The sequence below is a fragment of the Halichoerus grypus genome, chromosome 14 (assembly GCF_964656455.1).
Source record: "Halichoerus grypus chromosome 14, mHalGry1.hap1.1, whole genome shotgun sequence".
Lineage (NCBI taxonomy): Eukaryota > Metazoa > Chordata > Mammalia > Carnivora > Phocidae > Halichoerus > Halichoerus grypus.
In genome coordinates this window covers 83,674,113-83,685,724 of record NC_135725.1, presented here as the reverse complement: position 1 = coordinate 83,685,724, position 11,612 = coordinate 83,674,113, and positions in this window count along the sequence as shown.

Sequence of the window (11,612 nt, the reverse complement as noted above, 5' to 3'; positions counted from 1 at the left end):
TGTCCTCTGTCTGTGAAGCTTGTCTTGGGTTCTAGGGAGGGACAATGGGGTGTCCTAAGGAGCTGGCTGGTGTCTCCAGACCTGTTGGTCCTGCTTGTAGCTCACACCCACACCGTTCCTATTGCTGAGGGTCTGACAGAGGGCTCTCTCTCAGGGCTGCTTGAATCCGTGAACCAGTACTGAATAAGGTGTCTGCTCTGTGTGCCAGGTATCGTGTTGGGACTTTTCACAAACCTGAACCTCCTTGAACTTCAAAGATTATTACCTCTATTTTATTGAAGTGAGGTGAAGGGACTCATTCAAGGTCTCCCAGTTAGAAAGTTGCACAACTAGAGGAACTTAGTCTGGTGGGGGAGGCAAACACAGACCTTTGTGGTACAGTGGGACTGAGCTGTCATTAAGGACATGAGGTTGTAAGGATCTAGAGGAGGGAGCTGCTTGTTCTACTCAGGAAGTGCTTCACAGGTGAGCATTGAAGGCGGCTCTTGAAGAAAGGCACTAGACAGAGGAGGCTAGACCGGGGAGAGGCGAGAGGGATCAACAACACATTTGAAGGCCCACCTGGCTATGAATCAGAAACATGGAATATTCGGGTATAACAAGGGACTGCCATGGCAAGAATGGTGGCAGATGGAAGGGATAGCAAGACTTGAGGTTGGAGAAGCACTTGGGGACCTTGAATGCCACGTTCAGAAGTCTAGGAAGGAAAGCCATCTGCTAAGTCTCCAGAAAGAGAGCTGCATCTCCGTGACAGCGGTGCGCTGCTGGTGGCCTGCCTATTCTGTCACTATGGTCCAGCCGATTAATACCTGTCTTTCCAGGAAATAGATGAGGTTTTCTAGAGCTGAGAAAATGGAGGCTCTGAGAGATCAAGGGATGTGTCCGAAGTCACACAGGAAGTGTCAGAGTTAAGACTTGAACCCAGATCCACCCAATTTCAAAGCCCAGCCGCCCTGTAATCCTGCTGTTCATATGATCAGAGAAGCGGCAGAGTTTGGGTTGAGGGTTATATGAAGACAGGAAAGATGAAGGCTTCTCAGTTTGAAACCATAAAGGCTGAGGAGAGTCTGATCAAGTCTATTAAATCCCCATGTGTGAAATGAGGGGAAGCCCAGCTGCCTCCCCACACCTCAGCCTCCTCTAGCACAAGGGACCAGAGAGCCCTTGAGGTTTGAAAGAGATGGCTTTAGAACAAAGGAAACACTGCAGAACTAATTAATAGACTCTTCCTTGCCCCACAAGAGGGGACAGATAAGACACAGAGGTGTAAGGAGGAGAAGAAACACATTTGCTGAGCGCCCCGTGAGTGCCAGGCCCTATGATTCGGCGCTTTACGTGCATTGTCTCCTGTCATCCTCGTAACCGTTTTACAAGGTTCAGGTCTCAGCCCCATTTTACACATAAGCAAATTGAGGCCCAAAGAAATTAAGCTGTTTGCCTAAGATGACACATGAGTAAGTGGCAGAACTTGCTTTTGAATCCAGGTCTATCTGATACCAAAGTTACAATGGGCTTCCTCCCTGCTCTGCCTGGGAGCAGTTCAGTAGTGCTGAATATGAATGTCTGGAGTTTGTAACAAAACTCAGTAATGGCCTTTGGTTGAACTTCTTGCTATTAGCAAAACAAAACTATTAAACTAATAAAGGATTAATTTCTGTAAGAGGTGACTGAATAGACCCAACCAAATTGATCTGAAAAGCGGTGCTATCCCAAAAATACGTAGAATGCTATAGACACCAAATCTGTGGTTTCTCAACATAGACAACCTAACAAGATGGCTTCATGGAAAAAGTAGGAATTCCATTGCCAAAAATCTGGGAAACACTGGACTCCCTCTACCTTCCTCTTACTGCTTCCCAACCTTTGTTGGCATATTAAAGGCTCTGAGAAGTCTTGCCTGAAGAAAACTAATTCTGTCTAGTCTAGGGCCTACCAAAAAAGTGTTTAGGCATGGAACACTTTTTTCTTCCTGTTAAAATTCCGTTGGGAGAGTGTTCTGTGGAATAAAATTTAGAACACTGCTCTAAATTTATGAATTGGTACTGAACTAATGCTGAGCTTTTGATTTCCTTGAGTGCCAGGCAATAATCTGAAAGAATAGTGAACATATATGGAGCAATGCAAAGCACGGTACTAAGCGTTTTACATGCATTACATTACTGTTTCCTCCAAGCCACCCTATGAAGTTGATGCTATAAAGATCCCATTTTACAGATAAGAAAACCGAGACCCAGAAAGTTAGGTAAGTAATTTGCCCGAGGTTACATAACTCATATGTAACCTCAGGAATGAACATAAACAAGCACTACTGAGTGCCTCCTGTTAGGATCTGTGCTGAGATCTTTATCCTTACACAACTCTCTGAGGTAAATAAGATCATCTCTATGGAACTGAAGAGGAAACAGAGCTCTGGCATATGTCAGAGTCTGAAGCCAGAAACTCCCAGAAATGAAGGCTTACGGAGGGTGTTGGGATCGGGTTGGATGTGGCTACTGGAGCCCACTCTCAAGGACCATTTTCCTGAGGAGGTTGTGTGACAGAGGCACATCAGGAGCTCTCACCATCCGAGGTCTAATTCTAGCTCTTCCCCTTACCAGTTGTGTGTGGCCTTGACCCAGATAGATACCTCTCACTTTCCTGGTCAGATAAATGGAGATGACATGCCTTTGTCTTAGGAGTTAAGGAGAACTCACTGTGGCTGGTTCAAAGTAGGGGCTTAATTAAGTCAATCCATACGAAAGCTGCATGAGGAGCTGCAGCCCCTGACACCCCAATAACCAAAACCCAGCAGAGCCAGAAGCTACCTCTCTGGTTTGCCTGCCCACCAGGGTTTTAGGTCCACCACGGTAGTAATCAGTCTGTCTGAGATCCTGTGGCAAAAGTGCCCAACTGTCAGACCCAGGGCTCTTGGAGTCCTGTTCCCTTGGCAACAAGTCTCACCATGGAGACCACAGCCCCATCCTTGCCCTCCCTGCAATCTCCCTCTCCACAGACCTTCCCTCTTCAATACCTAGTCCTAGGGGAAGTGTAGGAACTGAGGAGCGCTCCGAGGAGGCCCTTCCTCAGAGTGAGGAGTTTGGGGCACAGCAGGCAGACAGGCAAAAGGAACTCCCATTTTTGTGTCCGCTCTGTGCGTGGCAAGGTTCTGAGGAGTCTACATCTTGTGGTCTCTTTTAGGTTAAAAGCCCGGCACTTACCCTATCTTACATAGTGGAAACCGAGGCTCAAGGAGACTCCATGGACCAGCCCGAAGTCTCCCAGCTGGTCATTGTTGGAGCGGACACTCGAATCCAGGGTTTCTTTCTCTGCAACTCCCCACCCACAATGTCGAGGCACGGCCGCTGCAGACTGGGGAAGGCTGGGCAGTTGGGTGAATCCCCCCCCACCCCCACCCCCCACCCCGCCCTAGGCCCTGGCTGTCAAGTAGCAGCCAGCAGCCCTTTGAGGCCTGGGCCGGGCCCTGCAGCAGGAGAGGAACGGCACTATTTTAAGCCAGGGCCAGCAGGCCCCATGTGGGCACAGGGAGGGTGGCCTCGGGCCCTTGGCCAGCTTCCCGGAAGTCACCATGGCCTCCCTCCTCTCCCCTGAGCAGCTTTCTGAGGCAGCCACTTCCCAACAAACAGGAAGGAGGCCCTCAGGCCAGGAGACCTCCAGCCCCAGCTCCCTCCTCCTACACCAGCCCCCCCAGTCTTCTCTCCATGGGGGAGCCCGCCAGCTGCATACCCTGATCAGTGTCCCTTATCTGGGCTGACTCTCAGCGGGTGGGTGGCAGGGGAGGTTCGGGACTTCTACTTGGGCCGCCCCAGTTCACCCGTTACAGGCCTAGGGCCTCCACTTGTCCAGGCCCTTTGCCCCCTTGCCCACAGCCTTGTTTCTCACATACATTCCCACTGAAGTTGGTCACTGTAAGGCAGAGAGCAGAGCAGAGGGATCCTCAGACTTGGCCCCGCTCAAGGACCCGAGAGAGAGACAGACTAAGGACTGAAACAGAGAGAAACAAACTGGGACATTCCCAGAGAAAGACTGAGGCAAAAATAGTGGTAGACACAGATTAATCATGGCAGAGACAACATTAGAGAGATGCTCAGAGACAAAAGCAGAGAAAAACAGAGACAGCTGCAAAGGGCCGGGGCCAAGAGGTCAGCGAGATGGCTCTGAGTGGTTGCTCCTGACCACCCCCCAAGTACAGGCCATGTCTCAGGGCTGTGGGGGGCCCACTGGCTGCGTGGCTGGAGAGGAATGTGGGGAGCAAGGCTGGGTCACCCCTTGAGGGCCAAGCGTGTGCGCTGAGAGATAAACTATCCCAGGCAGGGGGCCCCAGCTGCGGCTGCACGCTCCAGGAGCATGGCGGAGAGGCCCAGGCCCAAGGCTGAAGCCCCAGCCCTGCCAGACACCCAGCTCCTGCGTCTCCTCCCGAGGATCTTCACCAGGCATCGGATTCTAGAAGGTCCCAGGTCCCTCAGTCCAGCCCTTAAGGGCATGCAGATTCCGTGAGTGTCCCCTTTGTAGAAGAGCAGGGTGGGCCCTGGGACCCCTGCCAGCCACAGAGCCCTACTTCTCCAGCTCCAGCTGCAGCCCTGGCTCAGGTGAGGGGGTGACCAGGCAGAGCAGGGGGGCTCCAGCCGAGGAGAGCTGCGCACCCGCCTGTGAGTGGTCCCCTCATGTGCACCCATGCGGGTCTGCGGGCCTGTGTCCACGTGCTTCCACACACGTGGGGGCTTGCGCACATGTATGTGTCCACGTGCTGCCGGGAGCCCCACTCTGCCTCCACAAGTCCCTGCTCTCGGCCCAGAGAAGTAGCCCCCACGGGCACCTGGTGTCCCCCACGCCCCCCATGTGGGCCAGTCCAGAGAACCAGGAGGCACAGGGAGAAGAGCAGGCAGGTCTACTGCCGTCCCCCAGCTCCCCTCCCCAGCCTGCAGCTGAGGCTCCCGCTGGCCACGGCCTTGACCTGGCACTATGGACTTCTCTGACATTGGCATCGGATCTGAACATCTGGCAGCAGGCTGATAAGGGGTGCAGCGGAAACAGCCTCCACTGCTGCCAACAGCCCCGCCCCCTCCACGGCCCTGCCGGGGTCTCCACGTCCACAGCCCCTCTGCCTCCCGCTCCCGGCCCTGCCCTGCTCCTTTTCTCACTCTCTGCCTCAGTCTCCCTCTCCCCCATTTCTCCTTTCTCTCATTCTAAATGGCTCTCATTCTTTCTGCCTCTCCCTCTCTCTCCTTCCTCTGTCCCACGCTCTCTCTCTCCCTCTCTCCCTCCCCAACTCTCTCCCTTCCTCTCTCCCCCCCGCCCCCCTCTCCGACCATGTCTGGGTCTGGTATGCTGTCAGTGGGTCTCTCTTCTCTCATTTTCTGCCTCATCTCTCTGTGGGTTCTTTCTTTGTCTTTCTACACTGTGCCCCAACCCCAGGCTGATTCTCTCTTTCTCCTCTCCATTTCAGTTTCTAGGTCTCTAGTTTGTTTGTTCCTTGTTCCATCACCAGGAAATAGGCCTGGCACTTTGGGAAAGTCCCCACTTAGAAGAGAGACCCTGGGCTTTGTTTGCTTGGGAGGGGGGGAGCCTGGGTCACCCCTTCTCCTTCCCCTCTGGGTAGGTCTCATGGCCTGGGACCACCTGGGCTGGAGCTTGAAGGAAAAGACAAATGGGCCACCCAGGGGCTCTGGCAGAGGGGAGAGGACGCTGACTCTGCAAGCCCACTGCCTGGATTTAAATCCTAGTTCCATCACACCCTTCCTTGCTTTGTGACTTTGCGAAGATACCTCGTCTCCCTGAACCCGAGTTTCTTCATCTCTCAAATGCTGCTCATGGAAGATGAGGGGAAAATACTACCTACCTCCCAGGGTGGTGGAGGCTGACCACAGGTGTGGAATAGCAGGGGACCTGGCGCTTAGGCACCTCCCTGCCTGCCTCACCCAGTAGGGGTGAGGGCCGAGGAGGGGCAGCGCAGAGGAAGGGGGTGCCCATAAACATATCCAGGGCGATCAGAGGGGAGCAGTGCCCAGCCTGAGTGGTGGAAAGTGTCTGCCGACCGCCTACAGAAAAGGCAACAGGACAGGAGGGCCGGGCGGCGGAATTCCACCCCCACAGGCAGCATGTGGGGCCTTTGGTGCAGAGGCAAGTGGGCATTCAGCAGATGCTCACTGACGCTTACTCTGGGCTGACCCCTGTGGACCCAGAGATCAGTCAGCCCTGCCTTCCTTGAGGGTTCCCCAGGCTGCGGTGAATCACTCTATCACAGAAGGGCTAACAGTGCTCAGGCTGATGGTGCAATCTCACACTCCAGACCGAAAGGGCCCCCGAGGGCAGACCCGCCAGGCCCGCGGCTTGGTGTTTGTGTTTTGCTAACATTGCGTACACATGACAGACCTGGCAGCCACTGAGCGTGGTGCATGCATTGTCTCATCTTGTCCCCATTTCATGGAGAGGACGGGAGGCCCAGAGAGAGAAGTGACTGGTCCCAGGTCACACAGCTGGGAAATGGCAGAACTGGGATTTAAGCCAGAGTCTCCACCACTAATCCCTCACATTTCTCCTTCTCAGGACTCGGAGCCTCACCAGGAGACTGACCAGGTCAATCTAGTTCTTTCCATGGCACCACAGTGTTGAAAGACCCTGTTTAAGAAGGCAGTGAGAGTAGACCCCATTTCACAGTCTCCCATCAAAGGAGGTGCAAAGGACTGTGACTGTTGTCGTTACATGCATGTGACATGTCGGTGAGGTAAAGGTGCTTGCCGAGATATTTCTTTTTTAAATTCAGAGGATGAATGGTATTAATCCAGAAACAAAATCATTGCATTAAAATGGGGGAGATTAGTTAGCTTCAGTCAGATGCAAGAGAAATATATCTTGTAAGAACTTCAGTGGGTGAAAAAGACATAATTATGAGGTCATGCATGTTGGGAAATAAGTTATATGTTATGTCATACGTAGAAATTAGAATTAGAATATAGTAGTCCCCCTTATTGGCAGAGGATGTGTTCCAAGACCCTCCCCCCCTCCCCCCCTCCCCCGCCCCGGTGCCTGAAACCATGGATAGTACTGAACTGTATATACACTATGCTTTTTCCTATACATACATCCCTATGATAAAGTTTAATTTATAAGTTAGGCACAGTAACAATAACTAATAATAAAACAGGACAGGTATAACAACATACTGGTAATAAAAGATATGTGCCTGTGGTTTCTCTCAAAATATCGTGTACCGTACTCACCCTTCTTCTTGTGAGATGATAAAATGCCTGCGTGATGGGAGGTGGGCCGAACGGTGGAGGCGCTGTGACGTAGCGTGAGGCTGCTTCGTGCTGACCTTCTAAGAACACGTCACAAAGAAGATCATCTACTCCCTGACCCCGGATGATCACAGGTAACTGAAACAGTGGAAAGCAAAACCACGGATAAGGGGGACACTACTGTGTATTTAATCCATAGAATCAGTTACTTATGACTGTCAATGAGATTTTTGTCTCGTATGTATTTTCACAATAAAAAAATGTGTTGGGGACGCCTGGGTGGCTCAGTCAGTTGAGCGACCAACTCTTGATTTCGGCTCAGGTCATGATCTCAGGGTCGTGAGACGGAGCCTGGCAAGGGGCTCCGTGCTCAGCAGGGAGTCTGCTTCTCTTCCTCTCCCTCTGCCCCTCCCCCTGCACTCTCTCTCTCTCTAAACTCTCTCTAGGGGCGCCTGGGTGGCTCAGTTGGTTAAGCGACTGCCTTCGGCTCAGGTCATGATCCTGGAGTCCCGGGATCGAGTCCCGCATCGGGCTCCCTGCTCAGCGGGGAGTCTGCTTCTCCCTCTGACCCTCCTCCCTCTCATGCTCTCTGTCTCTCATTCTCTCTCAAATAAATAAATAAATAAATCTTTAAAAAAAAAATAAATAAAAAAAAATAAACTCTCTCTAAAATAAAGAAATCTTTTTTTAAAAAATGTGTTAAGTGGCACAATGAGGAAGACACTCTAGGTTTTAAATATAGTCGACTTCAGTTATCCAGAAAATCCCTCTCCTCCCAAGCCAGATAAGTGAGATGTTGTACGATGGGCCTGTTTCCTCAAATGAAGGAGTGTGGGGAGGGTTCTCAACAGTGATTGCCCCATGGCCCCCTGTGTCCCTCCCCAACCCCCAGGACCCATACCTATAGGACAGAAGGACAGAAACTTCTTCCTTTTTCTTCCCTTTTCCCCAGTGCCCGGACCAGTGCCTGGCATCTAGTGTGCACTCAGGAAATGGAGATGAAGGAAGGAGTGCACAAAAGAGGGTGTCATGCAGCAGAGGGGTGCAAAACAGAACAATTGGGGCCCTATGGAACCAGGACAGTTCAGGACCAGTCTGGGCCTGGAGGTTGGACAGGAACATCCCTGGCTGTGTGGGGAGGCCCGGCCTTCTAGACAAAACCCCCTGCCCTCTGCCCTGCCCTATCCTGGCCTAGCTACCCACTTGGCCCAACCTGCGACCACCATAGGCGACCACCTGGCCCTGGAGGCAGTCTCAGACCAGCCTCAACTTTCCCAGCTATCCACTGGGAGTATCAGCAGCCCCCAGCAGATGGTGACATTCAGAGCAGCCAACGTGGAATGCACACGGGAGGTGTTCGGTCAGCTCACCTGCTTGCCTTCCATTCCCTTCTTCCTCTCTTCACCTTCTGGAAGAGTAAAAAGATCAAGCCAAAGCAGCAGAGCCACCTGGTCAAGTCATCCATGCCCCTGCCTCTGCTCCAGCCCGACCTGACTCCACTCCCATGTCTGGGCCAGGCCGGACCCCGCCGGGCCAGGCCCCAGGGAGGTAGCCATCCAAGGGGAGAGAGGCCAGGCTGCAGGCCTGGTGGGGGAGCCGCCCATAAATCAGGCCCCACTCCCACCCAGTCACTAACAAGCGGGGCTGCCTAACCGCCTACATGGGGTCCCTGCCTCTGGGCTCCCACAGCGGCCTGGAACATCCAGCTGGCCAAGGCCTCCAGAGTGCCTTGGCCTCCACCCCCACCGCGGCCCCCAGATAGATAGGGGTATTTTTTTTTTCTTTTAGGAGAAGAAAAAAATAGGCCTAAATGAAGAGAAACACCAACAAAGAAGGAGAGAGGCCTGCAGAGTCACGTGGGGGCAGAGACCAATTGCGCCTCCGGTGGCCCCCCCCCAGGGCGGGGAGGAGGAGGACGGACGGACAGGGCCAGCCTACTGTCCGCCTGCCGCCCGCCGTGGCGTGAAGGAGTTCCTGTGTGCCCACGGTCACCACTGCCCCACCTGGGCTGCCGGAGCCTTCCCTCGGACCCCTGGTGCCCACTGTCCACCCTCATCCGGCGTGAGAGCTCTCCTTCCGCTCCGTAAGTGAGGGCCTGGGCCCAGGCCTCTAATGGCCAGCCTCCCGCCTCAGTGCCTCCCTGCGGCCTGCGCCGGCCACTGCCTGCTCGGCTGAGGGACTGATGCCCGCTGCTCTGGGCAGGGAAGGGGCCAGAGATTGCCCCGGACCTGCCCTCCCATCATGCTACCCCCTCTTCTTCCCTGGGCAGCTGATGGGAGGAGCTAGGCCTATGGGGACAGGCCCCATGGGGGTCTGCGGTGTCCCTCTGTCTACTAGTGGCCGAGCGTTCATAGGGCTGTGTTGGCCCAAGCCTAGCAGTCCGTGAATGTGTCCATGGTCCCTGGGTCTGTCTTTGGGTCTCTGGGTCTCCCTGCTTGTGGTTCTGTGTTGTCTCCGTGGATTTGTATGGATTTGTGTGTCTGTCTTCAATGTCCGTCTGTCAGTTCTCGTTCCGTGGCTGGTCCAGATCAATGTTTCCTTCCCTGGGTACGTGGGTGAGGGTGGGTGCAATGGAGCCTGGGTCAACCTCAGGGCTCCCAGCCTGGTAGTGTAGCCTCTGGAGAAAAAGGAGCTAGAGGTGGAGAGAAAAGGGGAGAACGGGCTCTGGGCCCAGCCCCCTAGACCACCTGGGTCCCCAGCTGAGACTCGTGCTTACTTTGCCTGAGTTTTCCTCAGCAATGTCCAGGAGACTCCAGCCCTCCCCCTCAATCCCCTTCGCTCCCCTACAGAGGTGGTACCCCTCCTGTTTTCCACTTTCTGAGGGCCCCTCCCCCACGGAGAGTTGTTCAGAGGCCCCAGCTCCTCACCTCCAGCTCCGCAGACGCTAGTGTTTCTCAGGGGTCCCATGTGGGGAGTCTGCAGCTAAGCTCAGGTTCGGCTCTCTCCCCTTTCTCACCAAGATTCATCCACGGCATCTCACGGAAACTGCAGAACCCCTTCTGCAGGGCCGAACTTTTCCATTTTACATGCGGAGAAACTGAGGCTCAGAGAAGCAAAGTGACCCTGCTGAGCTTGCACAGCAAGTCGGCTGCCTATTCCGCCCTTTCTTCCGCAGGGTGAAAGATAGGAGGAATGGTCTGCGCGGGGTCTCCAGCCTCGGCTCGCAGGACCAAGGTGCCAACTCCAACCCAAGCCGGGTGGCGGGGGAGGCTCGGGTCGGGGGAGGCTCTGGTCGGGGGCCCAGACGAAGTTGGCCGAGGCCAAGGGCCAGAGCCTTCAGATCGGTCGGTTGCGTCGCTGCGGGTGCCAAACTGTGGTTTTTCCACCCCCAGCTTGAAGATCGCGGCTTTTTGGCCTTGCTGATCTCAATACTCTTCTCCGCGGAGGGGGGCGGGGGCAAGACGAGAGCAAGCGCCTTTCTCTGGTCTCAATTTTCTTCATCTGAAAAATGAGAGTGACCGGGTAGCCTTTTCCCACCCAGAGCAATTGCTCAGCGTAGCCCAGCCCGGGCAACCCCTTTGTCCCGGGGATGCCGGACGCTCCCTACCCCCTCCCCCAGCCCGGGGAAGGGCTCAGAACGGGAAGGGGGAAGGGGGTCCCTCTGTTCTCCTAGCTCCCGCGCCCTCGGTGGCTTCAGGTCCTCGCCAGACCTCGGAGGATTCCCATTTCCGGCCAAGCAAACTGAGGCCTACGGCGGAGAAAGGGTTTGCCCCAGGTCGCCCAGCTGGGTACTACTGGTCGCTTCCGCAGTGCTAAGGCGTGCGTTTTGCCAACACCTCTTGGGTTCACCCGCATGCCCACCCTTAAGGAAGTCCAGTCATCATTACCGCTTCGCAGATAAGCAAACTGAGGACGTGTGTGTGTGTGTGTGTGTGTGTGTGTGTGTGTGTGTGTCTAGATTTGCTTCTCCAGTGAGGAAATATGGCAGGGTCAGGGCGCGAACCTGGTTTCTAGCCTTGAACCCGTGCCTTGGCCATGGACCCCCACGTTCGCCCTTACCCACTTCCACGCTGCAAAACGACCAGCGCCCCCAGCGTGGCCCTTGCCACGACTAAGCTGGATGAGCAAACAGGGGCTCGCCTCCTGGGTGGCTTGAGGCTCCCAGGCGCCCAGCACCTGCCCGGATTCCGAGGCGCCCGGGCTGGGAATGGGGGGCCGAGAGGGTGAGGGTAAAGGCGCTAGCCAGGCTGGGTGGCGGGGGAGGGCGCGGGCCGGGCCTCCGCCCCCGGATACCGCACGCGCTGATATAGAGGGGCCGGCCCCTGGCCCCGGCGAGGCGGGTTCGCGCAGCGCGCATTGGCGGCGGAGGGGCCCGGGTCCCAGGTGCGCCTCGGTGCGGCCCTGGACGCGGCGGGGGGTGGGGAGTCTGGGTGGGGG